Consider the following 13,201-nt stretch of genomic DNA (forward strand, 5'->3'; position numbering starts at 1 on the left):
CCACTTGTCAGCCCAAGCCTGGATATTGTCCAGGTCTTGTTGCATTTGGACATGGACTGCTTCAGCATCTGAGGAGTTGCAAATAGTGCTGAAAATTGTGCAATGATCTGTGAACATCCCCACTTCTGACCTTATGATGGAAGGAAGGTCATTGATGAAGGAGCTGAAGATGGTTGGGCCGAGGACACCACCCTGGGGATCTCCTGCAGTGATGTCCTGGAGCTGAAATGACTGATCTCCAATTACCACAACCATCTTCCTTTGTGCTAGGTATGACTGCAACCAGCAGAGAATTTTCCCCCTGATTCCCATTGACTCCAGCTCTATATAACTGTATTCAAGAAATACTCTGCATTTCTGTCAAAAAGTGGATAGCTTCACATTTTTTCACATTATGCTCCATCTGCCATGTTCTTGCCCACTCACTTATCCTGTCCAAATCCCCTTGAAGCCCCTTTGCATCCTCCTCACAACTCACATTCACATCAAGTTTTGTGTCATCTGTAAACTCGGAAATATAACATTTGTCCCTACATCCAAATCATTGATATAGATTGTGAACAGTCAGGGCCCAAGTACTGACCCCTGCGGTACCCCATTGGCCACAGCCTGCCATCCTGAGAATACCCATTTATTTCTATTCTCTGCTTCCTGTCCATTAAACAATTCTGGAGTGTATTATATCACCCAGTTAATTATCCCCAATCCCATTCACTCTAATTTTGCTTACTAACCTTCTGTGTGGGACCTTACCGAAAGACTTCTGAAAACCCAAATGCACCAATCCCTGGTTCTTCCTAATGTATTCTGCTAATTACATCCTCAAAAAACAGGTTTGTCAAACATGATTTCCCTTTCATAGATCTATGTTGACTCTACCCAATCCTACCAATATTTTCTAAGCGGAGCGTTTTCCCCTCATTGGGCTGGCTTGGCAGGGGTGGGAGGAGGTGGTCGGGAAGCCAGCCGCCGCCCGCGATCGAGGCTGGACCACAGTTTCATGCTAGCACTCAGAGCTGCCTGTGTGCGGGGGGGAGGAGGGCGAGTTCGAAATTCGCACATGCGCGTGGGTGCAGGCTTACAAATCTCCCTGAGGCACAGAGCTGCCTTAGGGAGATGAACATTTTTGAAAATAAGAAATAAAGCTTTCTAAAATGTTATAAAACATGTCCCCTCATGTGACTCTGTCACCTGAGCAGGGACATGTTATTAATTAAATGTTAAAATTTTTATTTAATTTTTAATATCTGTTGGAAACCTCATCCCGCCCTTGGATAAGGTTTCCTAAAAAACCCAAGGCCCCTTGGCCTTATTGCCTGCCTGCCAACCGCAAGATTGGACAGGTAGCAAAAAATTTATTTTGATTATCACTTTAAAGGCCTTAATAGGCCTCTTAATTGTTGACAGGTGCGCTGTCGACTCCGGCGCGATGATGTCGTGATGCTTGTCCAACATCATCACGTGCCGTTTCACGCTCGGTCGGGTCGGGCACATGTCTGCCCGACGAGCTAAAAATTCTCCCTAATGTCCAGTTATCACGTCCTTTATAATCGGCTCTAGCATTTTTCCTACCGCTGATGTCAAGCTAATAGGCCCAATTTTCTCTCTCCCTCCTTTCTGAAACAGTGGGGTTATATTTGCTACCTTCCAATCTGCAGGAACCATTCCAGAATCTAAAGAAGTTTGAAAGATGACCACTCTTAGATGCAGACTTTTGCGGCTTAGGGATCATAAGACCATAAGATATAGGAACAGAAGTAGGCCATTCAGCCCATTGAGTCTGCTCCACCATTCAATGAGATCATGGCTGATCTGATAATCCTCAAATCCACTTTCCTGCCTTTTCCCCTTAACCCTTGCTTCCCTTATTGATTAAAAATCTATCTATCTCCTCATTGAATTTACTTAATGACCCAGCCTTTACAGCCCTCTGCGGTAAAGAATTCCACAGATTCACTACCCTCTGAGAGACGAAATTCCTCCTCATCTCTGTTTTAAGTGGGTGACCTCTTACTCTGAGATTATGCCCCCTGGTCCTAGACTCTCCCACAAGGGGATCAACCTCTCAGCATCTACCCTGTCAAGCCCCCTAAAAATCTTATATGTTTCAATAAGGTCACCTCTCATTCTTCTAAACTCCAGTGGGCACAGGCCCAACCAACTCAACCTCTCCTCATAAGAAAAGATCTCCATCCCCGGGATCAACCTAGTGAACCTTCTCTGGACTGCCTCCACTGCCAGTATATCTTTCCTTAGATAAGGGAACCAAAACTGTTCACAGTATTCTAGGTGTGGTCTAAGTAGTGCCTTGTATATTTTTAGCAAGACTTCCCTATTTTTATACTCCATTCCCTTTAAAATAAAGGCCAACATTCCATTTGCCTTCCCTATTACCTGCTGAACTTGTATGCTAGATTTTTGGGATCTATAAACTTTCAGCCCCATTAATTTCTCCAGTGCTACTTTTTTTATGAGCGCTAATTTCTTTCAGGTCCTCAATCTCACCAGTTCTTTGGTTCGCTTGCATATCAGGGAGTCCCCCCCATGAAGACACATGCAATATATTTGTTTAGTTTCTCTTCCATTTCTTTATTGCCCATTACAAATTCTCCTGTCTCTGCCTGTAATTGGTGCCACATTTGTCTTTGCTAATCTTTTTCTTTTTACATATCTATGGAAGCCTTTTCAGTCCATTTTTATGTTTCTTGCTAGTTTACATTCATATTCTATTCTCAATTTCTTTATCAGTTTCTTGGTCCTCCTTTGCTGAATTCTAAAATCCTCCCAATTCTCAGGCTTGCTACTTTTTTAGCAACTTTATAAGACTCTTCCATTTATCTAATACAACCTTTAACTTTTCTTATTGGTCATGGTTGGATCATTTTCCTGCTGGGTTTTTGTGCCTCAAAGGAATGCATTTTTGTTGTAAACCATGTATTAGTTCTTTAAATGCTAGTCATTGCCTGTCTACATCATACCTTTTAATGCAGTTTCCCAATTTATCATAGCCAACTTGTCCCTGATATCTTCGTGGTTTCCTTTGTTTAGATATAAGACCCTAGGTTTGGATTGCACTGCATCACTTTCAAACTCAATGTAAAATTCTATCATGCTCCTTTACTACAAGATTATTAATTAGCCCTTTCTCATTACGAGATCTAAAATAGCCCGTTTTCTAGTTGGTTCCTCGGCATACTGGCCTAGAAAACCATCCTGTATGCATTCCAGGAATTCATCCGCCACAGCATTTGTGTTAATTCGGTTCACCTAGTCTACATGTAGATTGAAGTCCCCCATGATTACTTTATTATCCTTGTTACTTGTAACTCTTATTTCCTGATTTATACCATGTCCTACATTACCACTATGGTTTGATGGCCTATGAAAAACTCCTACCAATGTTTGTTGCCCCTTGCTGTTTCTTAGCTCCATCCAAATTGATTCTACATCTTGATCTTCCGATCTAAGATCCTCTCTCATTAACGCACTGATCTCATCCTTTATTAACAGTGCTACCCCACCTCCTTTTATGTTCTACCCATCCTTCCTAAATGTTGAATATCCTTGAATATTAGTTCCCAGTCTTGGTCACCCTACAGACATGCCTCTGTAATGGCAATTAGATCATACCTGTTTGCTTCTATTTGTGCTGTCAATTTATCCAGCTTGTTGTGAATGCTGCATGCATTCAGATAGACTGCCTTTAATTCTCTCTTTTTGTTATTTTTGCAACCTCTAGCCTTATCTGCTGGTGCAGTCTTAAGTTGTATGCTCTATCCTTTCCTGCCTCACTCTGATTATCAATTCTCTTAATGCTATCCTGCTCTCTTGCCCTCCTTCTCCCCTTTAATTTGTCAGATGAACAACCAGCACAAACACACACACATTCCATTAGAAGACCCAAATGCTTTAAAGATTATGTGTGCATTGTTTATGTAGAGACAGACGAGAATGAACAGCTTTTTGCTTGCAGGTGATGACTTTATAGACTGTGTATATCGATTCTAGGTATAACCTTTCCTACTGCCTTTAGGGGTCATGTGATTGTACTGATGAATGAGTCCTAAGCGCAGGTAATCTTAGGGATGGAGCTTTCTGGTCATGGATCTGGTTCAAGCATGTAACTTCTAAAAGAGCTCTTTAATAAAGTTTTCTGTTCCAAGTGAGAAACCTGTCCAATGCATCAAGTTTATTACAATTGGCGTCGAGGATAAATAGCTCCAACACTGCACCTCGCCCTCGTGAATATGAGTACATCAATTCTTAAGGAAAGAAAGAAAAGTATACTCACCAGTCATGCCACTCTTTGGCAGAATCAACCCTTATGACTCGTCCGTGGAAGCCTGGAGCAGTAAATAGAGCTCCTATGTTTTTATTTTGTGGCGAATGAAATAAGGGCAGAGGAAAAGCAGAGAGCAATTCTTTTGAGTGTCTGTGGGAGCAAGGCATATAACCTCATCCATAGTATGATAGCCCCGAACGTGCCAAACTCTAAATTTTCTAACAATTGGTAGACCTCATGAAGATGCATTTTCAGCTGAAGCCATCGGTAGTTATGCAGAGGTTCTTGATTGGTAAGGGGATCAAAGGTTACGGGGAGAAGGCGGGAGAATGGGGTTGAAAAACTTATCAGCCATTATTGAATGGCGGAGCAGACTCGATGGGCCGAATGGCCTAAATTCTGCTCCTATGTCTTATGATCTTATGGTGGTTTAAGTTTAACTCCAGGGTAAGAGCCCTGGGAGACTCAATTGCAACTTATATAACAAAGTTGAAGCAGTTGACTGAGCAATGCGACTTCAGAGATACACTCAATAACATGTGCATTGGGGTGCTGTTTTGGGCTGCAGTAGAGTGCTTAAATTGGAATTTGGTGACTGAGGGAGTTTAAGGGTTAAATTAAAGGTTAAATTCTGTCTAAAGTCCAGTCTTTTGTTAATTTAACGATTAACTAAAAGTTGAGGGTTCGAGAAAGGTACATTTTAGTCCAGTCTTAAAATAGGGCTCATGCAGGCTCTGCATGCAGCTGCAACCAGCTAATTAGATAATTTGCCTAATCAGGTTTTTAGAGGCTAGGTTCAGGGAGTATAAAAAGTAGGCTATCTTATTGTGCTGACTTTGTCTGCCCTAGAGTGCTGTGTTTGACTGCAGTAGAGTGCTTCAGTTGGAGTTTGGTGACTGAGGGAGTTTGGTGAGGAGGGAGGAGGTGCTCCTTTTCTTTTCCTCCTTCCCTCAGAAAGAAGAGCGGCAGCCTTGGTGAGGAGAACCTGGTGAGTAAATTAGGTAAGTGCAATATTTTTTTACAAGTAGCTATACTTGGATTTAACTGAGAAGTGCCAGGAATAAGGGAAATTTAGGATCAATAAAGAAGTAATGTAAATAATCTAAAGTAAATAAAGTTAACATAAGAGAAGTAGAGTCCAGACATGGCAGGGAAGCTCAGTTGAGTGGAATGCCTGTCCTCTAATATGTGCCGAAGTCATGGATGCTACTGGTGTCCTAAATGACCACATGAGCAGCTGCAGAACCTTGAACTCTGGGTTTTGGAGCTCAAGCAGCAGCTGGAGTCACTGTGGCTCATCCGTAAAGCTGAGAGCTATGTGGATTGCATGTTCAGAGAGGCACGTTCGGTCGCATGACTGCTCAAAGGTCTAGAGACAGAGAGGGAATGGGTGACCACCAGGCCATCCAAGAGAAGTAGGCAGGTAGGCAGGAGTCCCCTGGGGTCCTACTCACCAGTTGGTTCTTCAGAGGAGTGCAGTCAGAGTCAAGTTTGTGGCACCACGAGAGGCTGGGCTGTACAGGTGGGGAGGATTTAGAAAGGAAGATCAATAATGATAGGGGATTCATTAGTTAGGGGAACAGAGAGGCACTTCTGTGGCCGTAGACATGACTCCAGGATGGTATCTTGCCTCCCTGGTGCCAGGGTCAAGGATGTTACCGAACTGCTGCAGGACACTCTTTTGGGGGAGGGTGAACAGCCAGAGGTCATGGTCCACACGGGCCAGTGACTTAGGTAAGGAGAGGGATGTTGTCCTACAATCAGAATTTAGGGAACCAGGTGGAAAATTAGCAAGCGGGACCTCTAATGAAGTAATCTCCAGATTACTCTCAGTGCCATGTGCCAGTGGGTACAGAAGTAGGTGGATTAGGCAGATTAATGTGTGGCTGGAAAGGTGGTGCAAGAGGGAGGGCTTTAAACTAACTCAGCAGGGGTGTGGGAACCAATAGAAAGTATTAGAGAGGAATACCAGCATGCACAAAATACTGGGAGAGGCAGATAGCACTAGACTAGGGAATAGTAAGCTAATATGTGAAGCTGGGGTGAGGGAGAAAGTAACAAAATCTAAATCAGGGTTACTGCGCATGTATGTGAATGCACGGAGTATAGTAAATAAGATTGGGCAGTTACAGGTGCAGATTGCCATGTGGAAATATGATGTTGTGGCAATAACAGAGATCTGGCTCAAGGAAGGGCAGAACTGGGTGTTAAATATTCCCGGGTACAAGGTGTTCAGAAGAGGAAGGAAGGAAAGGAGGAGGGGTGGTGGCGTGTTTAAGGGGAGCATTGTAGTGCTGGAGAAAGAGGATGTCCCAGAAGGTTCATGGACAGAATCAATTTGGCTACAGCTGAGGAACAAAAAGGGTGCAATTACATTGTTCGATGTAGTCTATAGACCACCAAATAGTGAGAAGGATGTAGAAGAACAAATCTGTAGGGAAATTACAGAGAGATGCAGGCATTATAGAGTAGTTATATAAATGGAAGGCTTTAATTACCCGAATGTAGACTGGGACAGTGGTAGTGTAAAGGGCAGAAAGGGGCATAAGTTTCTAGATTGTGTTCAGGAGAATTTTCTACAGCAGTATGTGTCCAATCCAACAAGAAAAGATGCACTGTTGGACTTGGTTCTTGGAAATGAGGTGGGCCAAGTAGATCAAGTGTCAGTGGGGAAAATTTAGGAGACAGTGATCATTGTATTGTACATTTTAGGATGATGATAGGTAATTCAGAACAAGAATAATTAACTGGACGAGAGCCAACATCAATGGGGCAAGAATGGAACTGGGCCAGGTAGACTGGAATGAAATATTGGCGGGAAAAACTGTAGATGAACAATGGGCGACCATCAAAAAAGAATTGGTTTGGGCACAGTCAAGGTACCTTCCATCGAAAGAGAGAGGCAGGACAAATAAATCCAGAGCTCCGTGGATGAAAAAGAAGATAGAAATTATAATAAAGAAGCAACCCAGATCTATATTAGTGCAGCTTTCCATCCATTTCTGTGCAGTACCCCCCTGTTTCTACATCTGTGCAGCATTCGCCCTGTTTCAATATCTGTGCAGAATTCGCCCTGTATCCATATCTCTGCAGTATTCCCCTTGTTTCAATATCTGTGTATGATTCACCCCGTTTCAATATCTGTGCAGTATTCGCCATGTTTCGCAATCTGTGAAGTATTCCTCTTTTTTCTAGATCTGTGCAGTATTCACCCTGTTTCTATATCTCTATAGATTTCCCCTTGTTTCTATATATGTGCAGTATTCGGCTTTTTCAATACCTGTGCAGTATTCGCCCCGTTTCTATATCTGTGAAGTATTCCACTTTTTTCTATATCTGTGCAATATTGGCCCTGTTTCTATATCTGTGCAGTATTCCCCTTTTTACTATATCTGTGCAGTATTCCCCTTGCTTCTATATTTGTGTAGTATTAACCCTGTTTCCTTATCGGTGCAGTATTCACCCATGTTTCGATATCTGTGCAGTATTCCCCCTGTCTCTATATGCGTGCAGTATTCCACCTGTTTCTATATCTGCAGTGTTCCCCCTGTTTCTAAATCTGTGCAGTATTCCCCCTTATTTCTATATCTCTGCAATATTCCCCTTGTTTCTATATCTGTGCAGTGTTCCCACAGTTTCTACACCTATGCAGTGTTCCCACTGTTTCAATATCTGTGCTGTATTCCCCCTAATTCTATATCTGTACAGTAATCCCCCTGTTTCTTTATCTGTGCAGTATTCCCGATGCTTCTATACCTGAACAAAATTCCATCTGTTTCAATATCGGTGCAGTATTCCCTCTGATTCTATATCTGTACAGCATTCCCCCGATTCTATATTTGTGCAGTATTCCACCTTTTAATTATCTGAGCAGCATTCCCCTTGAATCTGTACCTGTGCAGCATTCCCCCTGTTTCGATAACTATGCAGTATTCGCCATGTTAGAATATCTGTGCAGTATTCTCCTGTTTCTATATCTGTGCAGTATTCTCACTGGTTTTACATCTGTACAGTCTTTCCCTTGTTTCTATTTCTGTGAAGTATTCCCCCTGGTTATATATCTGTGCAGTATTCCTCCTGGTTATATATCTGTGCAGTATTCCCCCTGTTTCTATATCTGTGCAGTATTCTCCTGTTTCTATATCTGTGCAGTATTCTCACTGGTTTTACATCTGTACAGTCTTTCCCTTGTTTCTATTTCTGTGCAGTATTCCCCCTGGTTATATATCTGTGCAGTATTCCCCCTGGTTATATATCTGTGCAGTATTCCCCCTGGTTATATATCTGTGCAGTATTCCCCCTGTTTCTGTATCTGTGCAGTATTCCCCCTGTTTCTGTATCTGTGCAGTATTCCCCCTGTTTCTGTATCTGTGCAGTATTCCCCCTGTTTCTGTATCTGTGCAGTATTCCCCCTGTTTCTGTATCTGTGCAGTATTCCCCCTGTTTCTGTATCTGTGCAGTATTCCCCCTGTTTCTGTATCTGTGCAGTATTCCCCCTGTTTCTGTATCTGTGCAGTATTCCCCCTGTTTCTGTATCTGTGCAGTATTCCCCCTGTTTCTGTATCTGTGCAGTATTCCCCCTGTTTCTGTATCTGTGCAGTATTCCCCCTGTTTCTGTATCTGTGCAGTATTCCCCCTGTTTCTGTATCTGTGCAGTATTCCCCCTGTTTCTGTATCTGTGCAGTATTCCCCCTGTTTCTGTATCTGTGCAGTATTCCCCCTGTTTCTGTATCTGTGCAGTATTCCCCCTGTTTCTGTATCTGTGCAGTATTCCCCCTGTTTCTGTATCTGTGCAGTATTCCCCCTGTTTCTGTATCTGTGCAGTATTCCCCCTGTTTCTGTATCTGTGCAGTATTCCCCCTGTTTCTGTATCTGTGCAGTATTCCCCCTGTTTCTGTATCTGTGCAGTATTCCCCCTGTTTCTGTATCTGTGCAGTATTCCCCCTGTTTCTGTATCTGTGCAGTATTCCCCCTGTTTCTGTATCTGTGCAGTATTCCCCCTGTTTCTGTATCTGTGCAGTATTCCCCCTGTTTCTGTATCTGTGCAGTATTCCCCCTGTTTCTGTATCTGTGCAGTATTCCCCCTGTTTCTGTATCTGTGCAGTATTCCCCCTGTTTCTGTATCTGTGCAGTATTCCCCCTGTTTCTGTATCTGTGCAGTATTCCCCCTGTTTCTGTATCTGTGCAGTATTCCCCCTGTTTCTGTATCTGTGCAGTATTCCTCTTGTTTCTATATCTGTACAGTGTTACACTTGTTTCTATATCTGTGTATTATTCACCTTGTTTCTGTATCTATGCAGTATTCCCCTTATTTATTTGTGTGCAGTATTCCCATTTTTTCTATATCTGTGCAGTATTCCACTTGCTTCCATATCTGTGCGGTATTCCCCCTGTTTGTATATCTCTGCATTAGGCACCCTGTTTCTATAACAAAAATCGAATTACCTGGAAAAACTCAGCAGGTCTGGGAGCATCAGGCATTTGCCAGACCTGCTGAGTTTTTCCAGGTAATTCTGTTTTCGTTTTGGATTTCCAGCATCCGCAGTAGTTTTTTAGTTTTAACCCTGTTTCTATATCTGTGCAATATTCTCTGTTTCAATATCTCTGAATTATCTCCCCTGTTTCTATACCTGTGCAATATTGCCTGCTCAATATCTCTGCAGTTTTCCCTTTGTTTCTGTATCTGTGCAGAATCCCCCTAGTTTCAATATCTGTGCAGTATTCTCCCTTTGCCTTTATATGTGCAGTATTCCCCTTCTTTCTATATCTGTGCAGTATTCTCCCTGTTTCTATATCTGTTCAATATTCCCCTTTTATCTATATCTGTGCCGTAATCTCGCTGTGTCCATATCTGTGCAGTTATCCACTTTTTATTATATCTGTGCATTATTCCCCTTGTTTCTATATCTGTGCATTATTCCCCCTGTTTATATATCTGTGCTGTATTCACCCTGGTTCTACATCTGAGCTGTATTCCTTCCCTTGTTACTATATCTGCGCAGTAATCCACCTGTTTCTATATCTGTGCAGTATTGATCCTGCTCCTATACCTGTGCAGTATTCCCCTTTTTCTATATCTGCGCTGTATTCCCCTTGTTACTATCTCAGTGCAGTATTCCCTCTGTTTCTATATATGTGCTGTATTCCCCTTGTTTCTATATCTGTGCATTATTCCCCTTGTTTCTGTATCTGTGCATATTTCCCTTATTTCTATATCTGTGCAGTATTCCCCTGTTTTCCATACCTGTGCAGTATTTCCCTTGTTTCCACATCTGTGCAGTATTCCCCCTATTTATATATCTGTGTAGCATTCCACCTGTTTCCTTATCTGTGCAATATTCCCTGTTTCAATATCTCTGCAGTTTTCTCTTTGTTTCTGTATCTGTGCAGAATTCCCCTTGTTTCTGTATCTGTGCAGTATTCTCCCTGTTTCTATATCTACGCGACATTCACCTATTATCTATATCTGTGCCCTTTCCTCCCTGTTTCCATACCTGTGCAGTTATCCCCAATTTAGTATATCTGTGAAGTATTCCCCTTGTTTCTATATCTATGAAGTATTCCCCTTGTTTCTATATCTGTGCAGTATTCCCCTTGTTTCTACATCTCTGCAGCATTCCCCTTGATTCTATATCTGTGCAGTATTCCAGTATTCACCCTGTTTCTATATCTGTGCAGTATTCCCCCTGTTTCTATATCTGTGCAGTATTCCCCCTGTTTCTATATCTGTGCAGTATTCCCCCTGTTTCTATATCTGTGCAGTATTCACCCTGTTTCTATATCTGTGCAGTATTCACCCTGTTTCTATATCTGTGCAGTATTCACCCTAGTTCGACATCTGAGCAGCATTCTCCTTGTTACTATATCTCTGCAGTGTTCCCCTTGTTTCAATATCTGTGCATGATTCACCCTGTTTCAATGTCTGTGCAGTATTCCCCTTGTTTCTATATCTGTGCAGTATTCAGCCTCACCAAAAACAGAATTACCTGGAAAAACTCAGCAGGTCTGGCAGCATCGGCGGAGAAGAAAAGAGTTGACGTTTCGAGTCCTCATGACCCTTCAGCTGAACTGAGTAAAGTTAGGAGAGGGGTGAAATATAAGCTGGTTTTATCTGTGCAGTATTCGCACCGTTTCTATATCCGTGAAGTATTCCACTTTTTTCTATATCTGTGCAATATTGGCCCTGTTTCTATATCTCTGCAGTACTCTCCCTGTTTCTATATCGGTGCAATATTCACCTTTTTTCTATATCTGTGCAGTATTCCCCCTGTTTCTATATCTGTGCAGTATTCCCCCTTTTTCTATACCTGTGCAGCATTGCCCCTGTTTCAATATCAAAGCACAAGGAACAAAGAAAAGTACAGCACAGGATCAGGCCCTTCGGCCCTCCAAGCCTGCGCCGATCATATTGCGCGTCAACTAAAACATTTTGCACTTCCAGGGTCCGTATCCCTCTATTCCCATCCTATTCATGTATTTGTCAAGCTGCTTCTTAAACACCACTATCGTACCTGCTTCCACTACCTCCTCTGGCAGTGAATTCCAGACACTCACTACCCTCTGCATAAAAAACTTACCCCACACATCTCCTCTATAGTTTTCTCCTCTCACCTTAAATCTATGTCCCCTAGTAATTGACTCTTCCACCCTGGGAAAAAGCTTCTGACTATCAACTCTGTCCATGCCACTCATAATTTTGTAAACTTCTATCAAGTCGCCCCTCATCTCCGTCGCTCTAGTGAGAACAATCCGAGTTTCTCCAACCTCTCCTCATAGGTAATGACCTCCAGACCAGGCAGCATCCTGTTAAACTTCCTCTGCACCCTCTTTAATGCCTCCATATCCTTCTGGTAATGTGGCGACCAGAATTGCATGCAATATTCCAACTGTGGCCTAACCAAGACATGACTTCCCAGCTTTTATACTCAATACCCCTGCCAATGAAGGCAAGCATGTCATATGCCTTCCTGACTACCTTATCCACTTGTGTTGCCACTTTCCGTGACCTGTGGACCTGTACACCCAGATCCCTCTGCCCGTCGATGCACTTAAGGGTCTGCCATTTACTGTATAATCCCTGCCTGTTTTAAACCTTCCAAAATGCATTACTTCACATTTGTCCAGATTAAACTCCATCTGCCATTTCTCCACCCAAGTCTCCAACTGATCTATATCCCGTTGTATCCTTTGACAATCCTCTTTACTATCTGCAACTCCTCCAACCTTAGTGTCATCTGCAAACTTACTAATTAGCCTAGTTACATTTTTCTCCAAATCATTTATGTATACTACAAACAGCAAAGGTCCCAGCACTGATCCCTGCAGAACTCCACTAGTCACAGATCTCTATTCAGAAAAGCACCCTTCCACTGCTACCCTCTGTCTTCTATGACCAAGCCAATTCTGTATCCATCTTGCCTGCTCACCTCTGATCCTGTGCGACTTTACCAGTCTGCCATGAGGGACCTTGTCAAAGGCCTTACTGAAATCCATGTATATAACATTCACTGCCCTTCCATCGTTGGTCATCTTTGTCACTTCCTCGAAAAACTTAATCAAGTTAGTGAGACACGACCTCCCCTTCACAAAACCATGCTGCCTCTCACTTATACGCCCATTTGCTTCCAAATGGTAGTAAATCCTGTCACGAAGAATCTTCTCCAATATTTTCCTTACCACTGACGTAAGGCTCACCAGCCTGTAATTCCCTGGATTATCCCTGCTACCCTTCTTAAACAATGGAACAACATTGGCCATTCTCCAGTCCTCAGGGAGCTCACCCGTAGCCAGTGAGGATACAAAGATTTCTGTCAAGGCCGCAGCAATCTCCTCCCTTGCCTCCCTCAGTACTCTGGGGTAGATCCCATCTGTGCAGTATTACACCTGTTTCTATATCTGTACAGCATTTACCCTGTTTCT

The sequence above is a fragment of the Cetorhinus maximus genome, chromosome 8 (assembly GCF_964194155.1).
Source record: "Cetorhinus maximus chromosome 8, sCetMax3.hap1.1, whole genome shotgun sequence".
Taxonomy (NCBI): domain Eukaryota; kingdom Metazoa; phylum Chordata; class Chondrichthyes; order Lamniformes; family Cetorhinidae; genus Cetorhinus; species Cetorhinus maximus.